The sequence below is a fragment of the Myodes glareolus genome, chromosome 1 (assembly GCF_982192425.1).
Source record: "Myodes glareolus chromosome 1, mMyoGla1.1, whole genome shotgun sequence".
Lineage (NCBI taxonomy): Eukaryota > Metazoa > Chordata > Mammalia > Rodentia > Cricetidae > Myodes > Myodes glareolus.
The window spans coordinates 75,683,272-75,702,658 of record NC_142026.1 but is presented as its reverse complement, the minus strand read 5'-3'; the positions used below and the strand labels follow the sequence as shown (position 1 = coordinate 75,702,658).

Sequence of the window (19,387 nt, the reverse complement as noted above, 5' to 3'; positions counted from 1 at the left end):
CCCCTTCTTGTTTCCTTCCCACCTCTTCTTCCTCAATACTACCAGAGACACACGGATGGAATGGTGTAACTGAGTTGCTTCAGACTGTGCCTTATATGCTGTTTTATCTTCTGTGTCTGGGGGCAGTCATGAATCTCTGCATTCAGCACTATATTCTCTTTTAAAAGAAGCTTTCTATGTTTTATCTAAAAGCACCTTCAAAACGATTTCTGGAGGTCAAAGTTCCTTGAGAGTTAGTAAAATAAAATATCAAAGCCACTATCTTGTGGTGATATCAAGACTTTGCAGGGTTAATTCAACACTAGGCTGTCAGTGGGCTGACTGAATGAAGAAAACAAACAAAAAGGAAAGAACATGACTGCTCCTAGGGATGGAGGAGGAGAAAGTTCATTGTAGATAAAACAGAGAGGGTAGGTAGAGGCATGGGCAGGGACAAGTGGAGAGTCCAGAGTGGACATGACCAGACTGAGCTGGGCTCTGTGGGAGAGGAACAGCGAAAGAGATAGGGAAATAGGAGAACCAGGTCCAGTAGCCAGGAGGACAAAGGTACAAAAAAGATGGGTAACCGAAATGTCTGGATTATATAGGAAAGAACCTCTGGGGGAAGAGCAACCCAGGCTTTGTGCTGGAGAGATCAGGGCAGAGGAATGAATCTGCCAGCCATACCCTGTATCAGGTAGGGACTGAGGGGTGCTAGGAGAACCTGGAAACCAGGTCCACTTTAATAAGTTAAGTAGAAACCCCAGTCATTTATCCCAGGTTTGAAACTTTACACTAATCCCTGACTTCCTGAGATATCTACTTCCTTTTAAAATCCTGAGTTCCTGAAACGTTTCCCCCCCTCCCCCGAGTCAATATTGCTAATGGTGTAATTCTGGATATTTGACTGGCAGTAGTGGAGGTCTGGGAGGGAAGGATAGAGGTGGCTTTTTAGTGTCACTTCATTTGTATAGTGATGGAAATGATTTTCCACCTTCCCAGAAATCACATCTCTTCAGAACGAGTTACTGTCTCGAAATTTAGGTTATTTCAAAGAAGAGTAGAATGTGCAGCAGGAATTTCCCTTTTACCTGCATCTAGGGCTGCTTGCATGGGGCCTTTTTCTTTAACTCATCATTTTCTCTGACTGAGCTATCCTGCTCCTCTACCTTGTCTTCAATCTGAGAGTTCCCTCCTACTTAATCTCTTTGAGTTATTATTAGATTTGTTTCATTTTTCATTTTTTGTTCCATTTCAGTTTGGTTTTCTTTTGCAGTGTTTCAAACTCTTTATTGAATTCATTTTTCATATCCTACATTGTCCTCATTTTCTTCTGTCATTGCTTGTGTTTTCTCACCCATCAATCATCTTGTTCCTAGTCTCTTTGAGGTCATTCACATTTACATGCTTTGACCTCCTTGAAAATGACTGCTTCACATGCTTTGTCCTCCCTGGACACGATTCTCATTTTGAGTTCTGTATACTGGGTATCATTTAACTTGCACTCCTGAGAGAATACAGCTACAGTTTGTGACTCGAATCAATGGAATTTTGTCTTAGTTTTTGAAAGGACTTTAACAAGCCCCAGCATGGCAAACATGGCTTAGGCAGGCCTTGCTCTTCCCTAATTCCCTCTTCCTTGCTAAAAACTACTAAATTACCTGTTTAAAGCTAACCATCAAGGTCCATTTCCTTATTTGGCCACTTCCTCCTCCACAGGTTAACTATGCCTAGCTATCAGGTTTTTAAGTCCAGCAACTGAAATCTCCCTTTGCCTAATCTAATTAATTTGCCCAATCAAAACATACCACTGCATCCCAGTCCATTCTAACACAGACCTCCACCTTCAAGGTCATTAAGGAGGTCAAGTAAAACCTACTGCTGTTTTACTGTCTGAGTCAGAAATCGGTCACTTTAATTCGCGCCCCCCTCCACTCCCTCCTCGCTTAATAAAGAATCTCTCTGTGAAGATGTGAAGAAGATAGTTGTTTGGGTGTGGTTCTAATCCGGGGTCAGGGAGGAAGCACCCTCCCTTTTGTGGGCGGGGTCCCTTCAGTTTTAATATTATATTTTGAGAATGGAACAAAAAGCTATTAAAATTTACGACTTTTTTTTTTTTAAAGACTAGAAGGCTGATATTCCAAAATGAGAAATTAGGCGGGATTATTTGTATCTAAAGCGGTCAGAACCCAGTGTGGGGTCAGATACCGCAGTGCAGCGTCCTCCTAGATCCAGTTCTGCTCTAGGCTGGGAGCAAGCAGGTCGGGAGGCTGTGCAGAGCGGGTCCAGGGCAGCCTGTCTGCTGGAGTTGTGTGGAAGGCAGCCTGAGGCGGAGTGGGCGGGGCAGGTCTCGGCGGGGCGGGGACACTCGCCCCCGAGAGCGGTGAAGAGGAAAAGAAAGAGTGTGCCTGGAAAAGGGAAAGCGCCTGGCGTGGGCGGGCTTAGAAGAGCCACAGTGACCAGATCCGGGTTGTAGTGGGCGGAGCCAGGGTTGCGCTCTAAGGATCCAGAATAGAGTGACAGGAAAACGTACCATTCCCTGCGGGAACTCGGGGAGCCGCGTAGTCCAGAATCCGGGGCGGAAGACAGTGCCTTCTCTAGAAGAACAAGAAAACTCCGGGTAACCACAGGTGACACGTCCGGTGGCCTTGGAAAGTCAGCAGTCAGCCGTGCAGTGGCGAGAACCGCAGTCCAGCGGCCCTGGAACCTCCCAGGTCAGGGGAGCTGCGGGGCTGGGACCCAGGAGCCAGGGGTGTGTTCGCTGAGGCTGCTCAGAAAGACACAATTTTTAAAATTCTCTTGTGAATATTGTTCCGTTGTCGGTAAGTTTGAGATCCTATGAGGTGGGACTTATCGTGGTTTTTTTTTTTCTTTCATTTATCTTATGCTTATGCCAGAATATTTTCACAAAATAACCTGGTAAAGCGTTTGTATTATATGCTGTCTGCAAACACGGTTCTCTTTGCTATTATTGTAGCAGTTACAAAGCCCCTGAAATTTAAATTCATCCATGCTTTCTTAATTCCCCTGTTCTATCACTTTCTTATCCAAGAGAATGGCCTTAGCCACTGGGACTAGGTAACCAGAGAGCTTAGTAGGTATTAGTCACATGAGGAATTCGTGCAGGTTTAACTGAATCAGAAAATACACTGTGACAGGACAAGGCCGTGCAGAGGTTCCTCCATCTTGTATTCTTGCTGAGACCGTTCCCAGGGTTAATTGGAAACTGATTTCCTTGATGGAGTATCTACGGAAAACTACCCAGCTCTATTCTAGGAAGCAAATTCTATCCTATCTAAACTTTCTTAACCTTTTTAAAAAATTGTTTGTTTGTGGAGAACCTCCTCCAGGTAAACACACACATCCTAGCTGTCTGTGTGCGCAGAAACCCTTCTCAGAGTTTCTAACATCCTATCTTAGCTCCTGTTAAAAAACTGCTTGCTTCAAACTGCTGACACTGCAAAACTTCCCCTGCGAATGCCAAGCAAACGCCTGAACTGAGATCTCTGACTTTAAAAACTCTGTGTTCTAGATACTTGAAGCCTCGCCTAGGTGTGGTCCCAGCCAGCTGTGGTATAAAGACTTGAGCTGGCTGTAAACGGTTTGAGTGCAAATCTCTGGTGTTAAGTAAGTACCACAGCTTTGGTTGAGAACATTAACTTTTACTAAGCAAACTTTTACTCCCCATTAATTTTCCATCAGAGATTTATGTGTTCTATTATGTAAATGCAGCATTCAGAAATATATCTTCATATGCTAGGTTTTTAATGTAACCTCTTAGGTCCAGGCAAGGGCACTATGTGTGCTGTGAGAGGATTATCAGGCCACACTATTTTTATAGTTAGAAAACTCATAGATGAAAACAAAATTAGAAAGCACTGCTTGAATAATATGATCACTCACCTAAATCAGAAAATTTGTCTCCTTTGTTGAAGAAAAGCACTTTTCCCATACACTCGTGGCCAGTCTGTTGGTTTTTTTACTTCAGGGTTTGTTGACATTCAGTGCTGTGACCTTTGCAGGAGGAGTGGGAATGCCTAGACCCTGCTCAGGGCATTTTGCAGAGATCTGTTGGAGAACTGCAGCAGTGTGAATCCTGAAGGTGAGAATAATCTTCTTGCAGTCTCCCTTGCTCCTGGAAAACTACTCTGCATGCCTGTGAGCTGTGTGTGAATGAGTCTCACATCTTGGAGAGTAAAGTGAAATCCTTAGAGAAAGAGACATTTGTCTTGATATTTTCTTGCTCCTTCATGTTTATCCTTTCGTCAGATGTTAGCAGCTTTCATTTTTGTTCCATGAAAAGTTCCGGGTGCTTTCTGAAGAATCTCTTTGTCCTGTGCAGGTCTCACATTGCGCAGCCGGGCCTGCTCACCTGTGAAGCAGAACAAACCCCTGGCTGGAGAAGAGAGAGGAGACAGTAGCAAAGGATCCAGGTATGATAGAAGGATTGAGGAAAGGGTAGGGAGGCGTCGGGTGTTATGTTATTCAGGTCAGTCGAAGAAAGGTCACTCCAAGATGAATTTTAGGCCCTTCTTTATTATTACACAAAATTTGTTTTTTTGAGAAGAACAAGTTCCTCATACCATAGCCCGGATCTAATCTATAAGTTTTCTAAAGGAAAATATCACACTCCTGCCGCTTTAGTCCTTATTGTGTACTGGTTTACAGTAGACAATAATTTCAAGCTATCCAGGTGTGCCCAGATTGTCTTGTGACCAAAGCCATGCAAAAGCTGTAAAGCTGCTTCAGAAAAACAACTTTATAAATCACAGAAAACAGTCAGTATTTTCCACAGTGCTTTCTTCAGGGTCAAAGTACATCTAGAAAACAACTATCCATTCTAATGTTTACCCTAGATACAGTGACTCTGCTAGATTCCCACAACAGGGAGGGGCTCAAGTGACAGTAGAAACAGGGTATAAAAATGGTTTTGCCACATTCTGGTTCATTAGAAATGATTATTTAAAAAGTCTGCTGAGAATAATCTCAGGATTGTCCTATTATATTTATTAGAAGTCTTTCTATGTAAGAATTAATACTCAGCCGAGTGGTGGTCGTGCACGTCTTTATTCCCAGCACTTGGCAGGCAGAGGCAGACAGATCTCAGTGACATGGAGGCCAACCTGGTCTACAGAGTGAGTTCCAGGACAGCTAGGACTATACAGAGAACGTGAACCCTCTCCCCCCCAAAAAAAGAATTAATACTCAGAGGCAAATATAATTTATCTGACTGTGATGCTGTCTCTCATTCATATTGCTGGTTGTATCTTCACACCAATATTAAATAGTTTTCCTTATTTTAATTTTGATATAGTTTTTAGGTAGAACAATTCCTTCAGGTTCTGTATCTTTTAAGGTTAATTTCTCCACTTCTAAGGTAATACCAGTAGTATTTTGATAAAATTTGGTTAATATCTCTCTTAATACCTTAAGACTCTTAGTAACGGAGTAGTAAGCTCTGTCTGTCTTTTTGTCTTCCCATTGGTACCCTCTGTCATCTGTCTTCATGTCTTCATGCATTGCTACAATTTTCATATATTTTGAAATCATTTCTGGGTTTGATGCTATCTCATAATTTTTTTAACTCTTTGTGGTTTCTCAAAATTTTTATAAATTTTAGGGACATTTTCTCTATATTAAAAAAATGACTGTACAATCTTGGTACAAATGACATAGAATTTTTGCAGAACACAAACATCCTTTTGTATTTCTTCACATGCTTGAATGAGAACATGTCAACAGTGAGTCAGTGTTCCCATGTCTTCCATGGATTCTTCTGTTTTCTAGCTACTGTTGATGTCAGCATTCTAGGTTCTTGCAGGAGACACTTTGTTTTGTTTTTGTTTTTTTGTGTGTTTGTTTTTCAAGACAGGACTTTTCTTTGTAGTCTTGGGTCTCCTGGAACTCACTCTGGACCATGCTGGCCATGATCTCAGAGATCGGTGTGCCTCTACCTCCCAAGTGCTGAGATTAAAAGTGTGCACCACCACCACCCAAAGGAGACACTTTTCAAACCTTGATCATTACTAGGTTTGAAGATTTGTTCTATTTCTAAGACATATCCACCCTGGAGCAAGCTGATTGAAGTTAGAGAAGACTGAGTGTCTTCTGCTCTTGTGTGCATGATTCTCTGGAGTCCTGATAGGTGTTATTGGTTTTCTGTGCTGTTCATGGTCTTTCTCACAAATGTCCTGCTGTGATTTCCAACATCACTGACTGAAGCTTCCCTGCATCACTGTCTAGTTGCTTCCTACAATTCTGTCAGTGATTGCTTCATATATTTGAAAACTTTTGTGAAATGCATTCATGTTGATCACAGGGCTTTCTGGCAAATGGACCACTTGATCATTAGTTTATACTCTTTCTTTTGTATGTTGATAGATTTGGCTTTTCCTCTTACCTACCATAATTATGACCAACCCTCATGACAGCATATTTTATTAAAAAAAACTTCCTTCACTCTTAGCATTTTGTATCCTTATATTTGAAGTAAGAATAATTTTCATTGATTTCACGTTGTTTGGAGTTTTCTGAAGCTGTATCCTATTTTCATGTTTGGTTTGAGGAATAATATCCACATACATTTCAAGAAATCACTGAAGGAAAAAATAAACTCACCACCATTTTGTTAACTGTTTTCTATCTTCTATGTCTCTTTTCCTCTTTCTGAGCTCATTTCTATGTTGTTGATATTCTTCAGCATATTTCATTCCTTTATAAATTTGAGGAGTATCTGCTTTGGGGTTTCTCTTTTTGCTTGTTTGGTTGTTCAAGGAGCTGCACACTGTCTTGCCTGATGGCTGCAGTGAGTTGGATTCCCAAAGATACTATATCTGTTCTTCCTCCTGCATTGTCTCTAGTGTCTGCTATTGTTTAGGAATTTGAGTGTAGACCCTGACTGGGCAAAGAAATCTCAGTGTACATTAGATGAACATTTTCTTCATGACTAAACATGTAGAGCATATGCTATTTACATTTTGACTGTTTCAACTGCTTTTGAGCAGTTTTTTTCTTTTTCCTACTAATTTTTCTTTCTTTCTTTTTGCCTATGTATTTATTAGAACATTATTTGCTTACTTTATGGGTTTTTTAAAAATATCCATTGTGTAAGCCCTTTCTTCATACTTTCAGTTATTACCATTTCCATGCAAGTTTTTAATTGCACATAATTCTGTTTGCTGCTTCTTACTCTTGTGTTCTGCCATCCAGAAACTAGGTCCCTATGTTTATATGTGGACTATTTCCCATGTGTTACTCTGCAGGTTTCACAATTCATTGAGTTGGACCCAGTTTCATTCTTTCATGAGTGAATACTTATTTTTCCTAACACCATCATTTGACGAGGCTGCTTATCCTATAACATACATTTTTGGAATTGTGGTGAAGTTCAATGGCTTCGCCTGGTTCCATATCTGCTCCTCTTACTGCTTTAGGTGTCTTCTCTTCTGTCACTGTATTGGTGTTCATGTTCCTGTGGTTCTGCACTGTCATTTGAAATCACAGCTGGGATGACTGAAGCCCTGTTCTGTGTCCCTGGAGTTGCTCTGATATTTCAGACTCTTTGTGCTTCCATGTGATTTATAGGATTCTCTTTACTATATCTGTAAAGTCAATCATGAGAAAATTGATTGTCATGAATTCTGAGTTAATTGTATAAATCTTTTAACACTTATGCTTTTATAATCTGTCCTATTCCATGTACATGCAAGGTTTTCCCATCTTTTTGTGTCATTCTCAGTTCCTTTTGGCAAATTCGTGTTTTCATTTTAGACATCTCTTCTGCTTGGTTAGTTCTTTTTCTTTGTTTTCTTCCATTTTTTTAAAAAAACTGGTCAGGGCTACAGAGATGGATCAGTGGTTAAGATCACTGGTTGCTTTTCCAGAGAATCCAGGTTCAATTTTCAGCTCCTGCATGGCGGCTCACAATTGACTGTCATTCCAGTTGAAGGAATCTAACACCCTCTTCTGAGCTTCATGGATGCCAGGAATATAACTCACAGATACTCATGCAAGCAAAATACCCATATACATAAAATAAAATTAATTTAAAAAACTATTAAACTTTTCACTAAATAAGCCAAAGCAATAACAGATAATCTAAAGCTTTTCTAATTGGTTGGTTATATAGATGATAAAAAGTTCTGCCTACATATAGGTAGTGGTATCTTCTCTTAAATTCCGTTGACTTATATTTTAATATTTTCTAGTTTTATTTTATTTAAAAAAAACTTTTTTATTTTACGTACCAATCCTAGTTCCCATTTCCTCTCCCTCCTCCCATTCTCTCCAATCTTCCCCCCATCCACTCCTTAGAGATGGTAAGACACATTGCTTTGAGGCCTTCTTTACAATAACTTGGCTGAGCAAGTTATCTCTCCAAAGAGAATGGATCCCAGAAAGCCAGTACAAGCAGGAGGGATAAATCCTGGTCTCACTGCCAGTGGCCTCACAGTCTGTCCCAAACATACAACTGTCCCCACATTCTGAGAGCCTAGTTTGGTCCTGTGCTGGTTTCTTTCCTGTCCAGTCAGAGTTGGTGAGCTCCCATTAGCTCAGGTAAGCTGTTTCAGTGAGTGTACTTGTCATGGTCTTGACCTCTTTGCTCATATTCTCACTATTCGCAATCTTCGACTGTACTTGGGAGCTCAAGTCTAGTGCGCCAATGCAGGTCTCTGCATCTGCTTCCATCAGTTGCTGGACGAAGGTTCTATGGTAATATTTAAGATAGTCATTAATCTGACTATAGGGCAAGGCCAATCTGGACACCCTCTCCCCTATTGCTTAGGGTCTTAGCTGGGGTCATCCTTGTTGATTCCTGAGAATTTCACTAGTGCCAGGTTTCTTGCTAGACCCATAATGGCTCCCTCAATCAAGATATCTCTGTCCTTGCTCTCCTTCTCTGTCATTACCACATCTTGACTATCTCATTCCCTCAAGTTCTCCTCACCTGTCACCTTCTCCTCTCCTCCTCCCCTTCTGTGCTCCCTACTCTTCCCATCCCCTTATCCCAATTTTCTCAGGAAATCTTGTCTATTTCCCCTTCCCAGGGGGATCTATATATGTTACTTTTAGGGTTATCTTTCTTACTTAGCCTCTCTGTGGTCATTGAGTATAAGCTCTTCATCCTTTGCTTTACAACTAGTATCCACTTATGAAAGAGTACCTACTATGCTCATCTTTCTGGGCCTGGGTTATCTCACTCAGGATAGTTTTTTCTAGTTCCATCTATTTGCATGCAAATTTCATGATATCATTGTTTTTTACCGCTGAGTAGTACTCCACTGTATAAATGTACCACATTTTCTATATCCATTCTTCAGTTGAGGAGCATCTAGGTTGGTTCTAGGTTCTGGCTATTACAAATAATGCTGCTATGAATATAGTTGAACAAATGTTCTTGGAGTATGATTGAGCATCCTTTAGGTATATGCCCAAGAGTGGTATTACTGGGTCCTGAGGTAGATTGATTCCCAATTTTCTGAGAAACTGCCTTACTGACTTCCAGAATGGTTCTACAACTGTGAATTTCCTCCAGCAATGGATGAGTGTTCTCCTTACTCTGAAACCTTTCAGCATTAACTATCATTGATGTTTTTGATCTTAGCCATTCTGACAGGTATAAGGTAGTATCTCGCAGTTGTTTAAATTTGTAGTTCCTTGATAACTAAGGATGTTGAACATTTTCTTAAGTAACTTTTGGCCATTTGAGATTCTTCTGTTGAGAATTCTCTATAAGATCGGTACCCCATTTTTTAATTGAATTGCTTGGTACTTTTATGTCTAATTTCTTGAGTTTTTTTAAATATATTTTGGAGATCAGTCCTTTGTCTGATGTGGGGTTGGTGAAGATCTTTTCCCATTCAGTAGGCTGCCATTTTTTTATTGACTGTGTCCTTTGCTCTATAGAAGCTTCTCAGTTTCAGGGGGTCCCATTATATTTATTGTTGCTCTCAGTGTCTGTGCTACTGGTCTTATATTTAAAAAGTGGTCTCCTATGCCCATGCATTGAAGGCTACTTTCTACTTTTTCTTCTATCAGGTTCAGTGTGGTTGGATTTTATCATGGTGAATGATTTTTTTTTATGTGTTGGATTTAGTTTGCCAGTATTTTATTGAATATTTTCGCATCGATATTCATGAGGGAGATGGGTCTGTAATTCTCTTTCTTGGTTTTTTTCTGTGTTTTCAGTGTCAGGGTATCTCTAGCGTCATAAAAAGAGTTTGGTAATGTTCCTTCTGTTTCTCTTATGTGGGATACTTTGAGGAGTATAGCTATCAGCTCCTCTTTAAAGTTCTGTTAGAATTCTGCACTGAAACCATCTGGCCTTGGGTTTATTTTGGTTGGGAGACTTTTGATGACTGCCTCTATTTCCTTGCAGGTTATAGGTCTATTTAAACTTATCACCTGGTCTTCATTTAATTTTGGTATGTCATACCTATCCAGAAAATTATCCATTTCTTTTATATTTTTCAATTTTGTGAAGTACAGGTTTTTGTAGTATGACCACTTCTGATTTTGTTAATTTGGTTGTTCTCTCTCTCTCCCTTTTGATTGGTATGGATAAGGGTTTATCTATCTTGTGAATCTTCTCAGAGAATTAGGTCTCTGTTTCATTAATTCTTTGAATTGTTTTCTTTGTTTCTATTTTAATGATTTCAACCTCTGTTTGATTATTTCCTGTCATCTACTCCCCCTGGGTGAGTGTGCTTCTTATTGTTCTTTGTCTTTCAAATGTGCTGTTAAGTTACTAGTGTGAAATTTCTCCACTTTCTTTGTGTAGGCACTTAATGCTATGACCTTTCCTCTTTACTCTGCTTTCATAGTGTCCCATAGGTTTGGATATGTTGTGACTTCTTTTTCCTTGATTCCTAGGAAGTCTTTAATTTCTTTATTTGTTTCTCTCTTTACTGAGGAGTGATTCAATTGAGCATTGTTCAATTTCCATGAGTTTGTAGGCTTTCTGCAATTAGTGTGGTTGTTAAATTCTAACTTTAAATCATTGTTATCCAATAAGATACAGGGGGTTATTCCAATTTTTTTTGTATCTGGTTGAGGTTTACTTTGTTACCAAGTATGTTGTCAATTTTAGAGAAGAATACATGAGGTGCTGAGAAGTTATATTCTTTTTTGTTTGAATGGAATGTTTTATAAATGTTAATTCCATTTGAGTCATGACATCTGTTAGTTCTCTTTTTCTCTCTGTGTTAAGTTTCTGTCTAGTTCACCTGTCCAGTGGTAAGAATGGGGTGTTGAAGTGTTCCATTATTAGTGGGGTTAGCTATGTAAAATGAGAAAAAATTGTATTAAAAAATTCTTAATAAAAATTTAGTGCTAAAATAATAAAAGGAAACAGTAGACAATCTGGAGGTATTGCATAAGGATTCAGATAACAAAACAACAAAGAACTTGGAGGTATCACTGCCAGTGTGAGAGTAAGTATGGATCCTGCATATGTGATGCCATAGCTGACGCCTCATGTCAGCATTAGAAGAATTGGGATGATCCTTATAGGTGAGTAGTTGTTTGTGCCCTTGGAGCCCAGAGCTGGAGAACATCCTGTGGCCATTGTAATGTAGCAAAAGAATGTATATCATATTGATGTTGTAGTTAGGAACACAGCAGTAACTTTTGAGAGGATATCTCTAATCATGGAAGAATTTATAATTCAGTAAAATGCTGTCCCCGAGCTTCTGATCTACAGAGAAGTCTGCTATGGAAGGATAGTGAATTATTTCAAGCAGCACAGTTTTTTTATTCATTGGTGTAATGACAGGCCCCAGATCTCAAAACTTCCTCACTGATGAATCATGTATGATGTGGAAAGGATATGTTCCTACTCTTAATAGTTCATGATGCCTAATAGGACTCAGAATTAAGAGATGCATGTTAATCATGTCCTAAGTCATACACAACAAGCTCTTCCATGTGCTGTTTCATAAGTGAAATCCACTGAAAACAAACACAAAGTGACATTCTCACTGTCACACTAACTTCAGTGCTGTGGTTTGCCCTTGAGCTTCTAAGGTCCTGAAGATCATCCATATTCCTCCCTGAGGAGCATTGGCTGCATGCACTGCTCCTCACTGCAGCTTTAATCTTGTAATCTTGCTGCATTTTACCTTCATCTCTCCACTGCTGTTGAATTCCATGTTGCTGCTTTGACTTGCACTATTTCCTCCATTCAGCTTCTGTTCAGAGAGGACACATCTCATTTCTATTGCTGCTCATCAGGTCCTTCCCTCTTTGGTAGTTTAAAGATAATGAATTCTCCATGTGTCCTCTGGTTTCTCCTAGATGGGATTAGTGGAGATAGTAAGTGATGTCTTTTTCCCCAAAGTTGAAGATTTCTCACCTATTTTCTCATGTTGTAGTGTTCAGAGCTACAGTCTGTCGTCTTTGTATTGCTTAACTTTCCATTTATTCTGTGAATTTTCTGACCTCATTTACTTGGTGTTCTTCTTGCTTAGCTCATTAAATATCCTTCAAATTTCTCAAGGAATTCATTAATATCTGCAGTTTATTTCTAGAGATTTATTTGTTCTTTTATTTGTGTTGATCTTTGAACACTTCCTTGACTATTGTTTGCAGTTGTTCACTTGCAAAATTTGAGCATATTATGGAAAACAGTAGAGCAGTTCCTTTGAAATTATGAGAAAGAAACACACAATGCATCTGCCCCATGACCATGTATGATCAGTTGGGAATTAGTGATAAGTGGCATTGACTGTTCCATACTTGCTCTAACATTCTTTAATAAGAAATCATGAAAATGTTCATTAATTATAAAGCACCATAATTATGTAAATTAAAAACATTATCCAGACATGCAGAATTAAGGCCTACTTTGTGACACAGGAGTAACATAAAATATAATATAGTCTAGATTAGTCAATCAGTTTGAGTTTCACATGGAACTATAAAATTGATTTCCACAAAGCCTTACCCACTCTGAGCAGTGAATGGGGGGAGGAGGTTGGGAAGGCAGGAGGAGGGGAGGGAATGGGAATGGGGATAGCTATGGAAAATGAGAAAAACAAACTGTATTAAAAAAAACAATTAAAAAGACATAAAAAATTGATTTCCACAGGGGAAATTGATAGCAGCCAGAGATTGAAGGATCTCAGAGTTGTACCAGTATATATCAGTTGTCAACTTGAGTGTATTAAGAACTGCTTGAACACTGAAGAGGAGGCTCACTCAGAGTTTGATTGCGGTAGGTAATAAACCACAAGAGACAAGAAGAAAAACTTGGTTCAGCCCAAGTTAGTTGGTGCTGGCTCAGATTTCTAAAGAGTCTAACATCAGGTGGTTTATTCTAAACCTATTTAAATATAGTACAGTTTAGGAAAAAATATTTCTACAATTACAAAATGTAATACGTTCTGTGTTTCAGAATAAGACATAATTACATCAAAACTCAACTCAAAATACATGTCATTTTATGTACTGCATATAATGGGTTATACTACATATGAATGGGTTCTAGAGATAGGCTACATATATTAGTTTAAGGGACTAGGGATGAGTCTGGTGTGTTGGTGATCATCCAGATCATATACACAGTGTAGAGGTCAATAGCACAGTTTATAAAGTACACATCTCCTTAAGGATGGCTACTATTGGCTGAGAAGCAAAGCTAAAGAGAAAGATCTAGGGAAGGAAAGTCTGGAATGAACATTCTGGAGTCTATGGGTGAGGTCTGGCTCTATGGATAACAAAGGTCACCAGGTCATTAACAACATAGGCCAGCCTTCTGAGTAGAAAACAAATGTCCATTGCCTTCCTTAAGGAGACAACCCCATGTGGTTAATATTCCTGGTTTCCCTACTGACCTGGTACAATAACCTTTGTACTCCCAAGAGCTCCTCCCTTCTAAGTTTTTTAAAGAAAAGATACTGTAATAGATGCCAAGGTTGAATACATTGCCTCAGTGGGTAGTCTAATTTAGGCAAGAACATTGGGCTCTAGGGTGCCATTTTTCCACCACATTTGGATTAGTTATCTGAGGGATGTTGAGCCAGATTTGATTGAAAAAGCTAATAAATATGGCACCCTTCAGGTTGGGTGCCAAAAGGAGAGGTTGGAAGTTTTCTAAAAGGCACCCCAGGAAGGGGGCAGAAGATATGAATGACATCATTCCAATGGGTGAGGAAAGGAGGAAGGTCCTAAGACTAAAGTCTAGGGTGTCAGGGAGGAGTAAATGAAGAATACACATGGCATTTAGTGGATCATCAGCACACTCAGTAGGGGTCAGGGCTAACAGCCCAGTGAGACTTGACACCTGGGTGAAAATCTAGACTAAAAATAAAGCCTAGCACAAGGGAAAGGGTCTAGAGTTGGGTAGGAACCTCCACCTACAAGAGTACCAGAGATTCAGGGAAGCATTTACATTAACTGAGAGGAATCACATACCAATTGCCCGTGATGGATGGAGGGCAAAGCAATTGGTGGGCCAGAAGGTGGGTCTGTTGAGGGTGGACTGAAGATAAGGAATAAGGTCCCAGTAAAGCTCAGGTTCCTGAAGGGGAATGTCTGCACTGGGCTATCCTATCTGAATCACACAACACCAATGTTAGAGTTTTGAGGTAATCGAAGGACCAATGAATGCCGTAAAGATCATGCAGCCAACCTCACACAAGAGATTTACTTGAGGCGGAAGGCATGAAAGGCTGCCTCTGAGTAGAGATGACGGAGAGAACCAGCCATGATGGTTCAGACTTTATGGGGGTAGGAGATAATAGAGTATTCACATATATGACCACGGCGACAGTGGAAATGTGTCACATTGGCCTTTAGTAGTGGTGTGGCGCTGGCACTGAATCATTCAAGCTAGGAATCTGGTTCTGGAATGTGGGCAGTCCCTAGCAGTATCCATTTCTTCTGTCACATCTTGAACTCCTGAGATTCTTTTTTCTGTCTCTTGTATTCTGTTCTCGAAGGTTGCCTCTAAAGTTCCTTTTTGAATTACTAATTTTACCATTTCCAGAATTCCCTAAGTTTGTGCTTTGTTTATTGATTCTGTTTCCATTTTCAGGTCTTAAACAATTTTATTCATTTCCATATACTATGCTTTCCTGAATGTCTTTAAGAGATTTATTAATTTTCTCTTGAAGGACTCCTATCATCTTCATACAGTTGATTTTGAGGTCTTTTCCTGTGCTTCAGCCATGCTGGGATATTCAGGGCTCTGTGTAGTAGGTAGGGTAGCTGGGCTCCGGCACAGACATCTTGCCCTGGCCGTTGTGTTTTCAGACTGCCGTCTCCCCATCTGGGATTGGGTTGATTATAGGCCTACATGTTGATTTCTAGAATTGTCTTTGTTGGGTAAGTGTTTTGTTCCTTGGTTTCTATTTCCTCTGTGAAGTTTTGGAGATTGTGATGGTTGTGTGTTGCCTGATAGGGAATTTTCTTTAGACCTGATAGTTGTGGCTACTGGGGTTCCAGCTAAAATGTGTTTCTGGTCTTGGGAGCTGACACTTAGCAATGTGGTTAGGTTATGGACCTGAGGGCTTCCACAAGGATAGTCTTATTTCATCTGCTAAGAACGGAGGGAGTCAGTGAAGCATGGTCACCACAAAGGGTCTGCTGGAACTCTGGGGCTGAGAGTCTCAGGTTAGATCTAGGGGAATGGAAGGAAAGAGGGAGATCTGCAGGCAGCCCACCTGCTTTCTTGGCTGGCATGGCTGGTGGGTTAATGCACAGTGTCTGCTGGACTTGGGGCTAGAATAAAGCAGCAGGTCTGAAGGGGAGTTTAGGTGGGGGAGGTCAGTGGGATCCATAGGAGGTGGGCAGAGAGGGCAGGAAGGCTGTAGGCAGGTGTTCTATTGTGGAGCTGGGGAACAGATACGGGCATTGGATCTGGGGAACAGGGGGAAGAGAGAATCTACTGGCAGTCTACCTGAATTTCTGGCATGCCTGGCCTGTGGGTTGCCAGAGGGTGCCTGCTCGTTTGGGGGTCTTGAATAAAGCAATAAGTCAGGGGAGTGAGGCTAGAAGGGCAAGATCTGTGGGATGCACAGGAGATGGGAAAGGAGAGCAGGGAAGGCTGCCACAGGTGTTCTTTTCCTTTTCTTTTTAAGGCAAAGAAACTCAGCTGAAGTAGTGCACTACACCAGTGTTTTCCATTTTTGTCTCCAAGCTACTCATGTCCCATCTGTTTTGACTTCCTGTTTCCTACTCCATCCTTAAAGACCTCTTCCCAAACGTTTCGTTATACCCTTTCCACATTCACAATTCCTCTGCAGCATTCCTTTTCTCTCAAGTAAGGTTGGTTTCTATTCTCAGTGCTTCTCTACCCTCCATGTGCTAATTTATGCATGAGATCAGTTAGCCTCAATCTTTGGATCAGTTAGTCCAACCATTTGGGGTGAGAATGTGCAAACGGAAGTTTCAAATCTATCCAACATAACTGGATGACGCCGATTCTTTCTTAGCTCACCCAAGAAACTGTCATTCAAATTTAAATAAAGAACAGAATCAGAATATTTAGTGGATGGGAAACATCTAATAAGATTTGATTGAAGTAACAAGTCCAGACTGTTGAGCTGTGCAAGTGGGATGGGTACAGTCTTTTTTGGAGCATTTAGAATGTTATATCAAACGTGTTCCTTGTTCTTTTGAAGAGCCATCTGTAAAAGTGTTAAAAGTAATCTCTATAGAATTTTTTAATGTAATTTTAGGCAATACCCATAGGGTATCTCAAAAAAATATTAACAGGGAATCTTTTGGATAGTGATTTTCTATTGAGCCCAAGTAAAATGCTAATGCAACCTGCCAATTATTATCAGTGTGGAACAAACAATCAACCTACATTTTATTTAGTGGCATAATGATTTCTCTGGGCTCTTTACTAGTAAATTCTTTAACATGTGTCCTTCCCATCATTATTAAGTTTATAATTTCCTATAAATAAAGTTATAGATTATTGCATACAATTATGACATGAATAAATTTCTATAATACCTTGTTGTATAATTCCAGCAGGAATTGAAGACAAGGGAAGGATAAGTGATTGATAAGGAAGTAAGGGATTAATTCTGAGTTACTGCTTTAGCAGCAGCATTATTTAATAAGCTTGCAATCCACACTGCTTCAGGTGGTACATGTCTTATAGAATTTAACTAGGAGTCTTTAGCAGGCAACTTAAGTAGCAGAGCTAAATCCTCAGTAGTGATAGACAGATAAGAGTGTACCCAATTGACATGACCCCAAATTTTAAATATTGGTCTTTTAGTTTATTTATCATGGAATTTAAGTATGCATTTAAATGTTGATTAGATGAACAAGAGAAGAGAATGTCATGCATATAATTAGTCACCAATACCTCAGGAAATTTAATCAGCATTGGCTTAACATCCTAGTTACAATTGTTCCTGTACTAGAGATTTGCCCTGTTTTAATTTCTCCCCATAAAGGAACCATTGATCAATCTATAATGAGTTTTTTTCCAATGTTAGGGGAAAAAAAAAACAAAATAACTAAGCTCTGGGGCAGCCAAGCTAGCTCATGGTAGAACAGCAGAGCCCTGCTCACCATTCCTTGCAATTGATGTGTTGCATCAGATGCCATTCTGTGCTGTGCTAAGCCAAACCCAGACCCTGGAAAAGGCAATGGGGCTGGAGAACTGTGAGTTCCAGTTTGCTTGTTTGAGAGGACAAGCCACAAACACATGTGGCTCGCCTGCCAGCCTAGCCAAGATGTGTCATGCAGAAAATGTTTTCTCACGCTCATTTATTTATTTTTTTAATAATTGACAGGGATTTTTCCTCCCCCTTTCAGGAACTCTCTTAACTTTAGTTCCTATGTTTACAAAGTTGCAGAGCGGTAGTTCTGAATATTTTGTTTTCTGTTTAACAAACATTTCAATAACTTTACAAAATGCTTTATTGCAAAGGAATGAGAAGAACCCATGTTAATTCCACTCTCTCACTTATGGTTGTCAATCCTTGGGCAAGAGGCTGAGTTTCCCAAACCGCTAATTTCTATTTAAAGAAAGCATTTCTTATCTTCTCGAAGAACTGCACTCCTTTTATTGATATTTGTGGTTTTCCCGTGACCACGTGACTGTTTCCATATCTACTTTTGTGGAAAATGTCAGTATTTTGCTGATGGGAATTGCATCGATTCTGCTGGTTGCTGTTAATAACATAGTCACGTACACCGTGCCATTTGTCGGTCAGCATGTATGGCAGTCCATTGCCTTTTGTATTTTTATCTTTCATTTCTGAGTGCCTTAAAAATTTCCTCATAGAAGTAAAGTTATCATTATTTTGGCTTATTCCCAGACCTTCCTGAAGCAACTTGAATGGGTCAAATTGTCATTATAGATTTGTAGAAAAACTAGTCATTTTATGTATTAGTTTTGTATTTTTTCAATAATAGCTAAACACTTGTCAAGTCTAAGAGTTTCCCATGGCATCTGTGGGAGTTTTGTGTGTGTCTGTATCATCACTACAGTAGAGTTTGGTTCCTTTCTTTCCTACCTGTATTTCCGTTTTATCTTTTGACTTACTCAGACTTTTCTAGCTCACTTGTCTATCCCTACAGTAAATGGGACTGGAGAATGCATGCATCTTTCTCCTCTTTGCAGTTTTTCTGCTAATGCTGTTTATTTTTCTGCTGCACTGTACTGTTCTGCCCTTACTGTTTTGAGCCATGTTCCATTTCTTCCTAACTCCTTTAGGAGTTTATCACAAACTCATCGAATATTGAATGTTGTAGACATTTCCATTTCTAATGAGATTTTTCATATCACAGGGATTTTATTCCTTATATAATTTGTTTGTTTGTGTTTTTGAGACAGGATTTCTCTGTGTAGCTTTGAAGCCTGTCCTGGAACTCACTCTGTAGACTCAGCTGACCTTGAACTTACAAATATCCGCCTGCTTCATCCTCCTTAGTGCTGGGATTAAAGGTGTGCACCACCACTTCCCTAACTCTTATATGATTTTTTAAAAATACTCCGTTGGCAAAATTACTGGTAGCATTTTCTTCCCTCCTGTTAGAAATAGCATGAGTTGGACATGGTGTGTTTCTCCCAGCTCATCCTCTATTGATCGATTCTTTATATAAAATATCTTTATTTCCTGTTTTCTCATGGATCATTTCTCTCAGATTCTTCTATGTATAGTTTACCTCCAATTATGATCTTTAGTGCTGCTTGAGTGGGTGACATGTGTTATTTCATAACATCCTTCAAATGCACTTCCTTCTTCATGAATTTTCAGAGTCTACTTCTCTGGGTGCACTGATAATGTCCAAAGCTATTTTCTTTCATCACTCTAAATATATCTTCCCATGCTCTCTTGTCTATAGAAATGTCGACAATATCATTTTTGTTTGGGGGTTTTGTTATATGGTTTAGCATTGTCTGTAGCAGGGTTATATTAATTTTAGCTTTTTTTTTTGA

At 39.7% G+C, this 19,387-nt stretch overlaps 1 long non-coding RNA gene across 1 annotated transcript; it reads left to right on the top strand.

Annotated features, from left to right (window-relative positions):
• Nucleotides 1-2,442: 2,442 nt before the first annotated feature.
• LOC148123486 (uncharacterized) lies at nucleotides 2,443-19,370 on the top strand. The gene is made up of 6 exons (XR_015738774.1): nucleotides 2,443-2,801; nucleotides 3,512-3,606; nucleotides 4,002-4,081; nucleotides 4,322-4,412; nucleotides 13,067-13,192; nucleotides 18,782-19,370. It is a non-coding gene; the product is annotated as an uncharacterized LOC148123486 (long non-coding RNA).
• The last annotated feature ends 17 nt before the right edge of the window (nucleotides 19,371-19,387 follow it).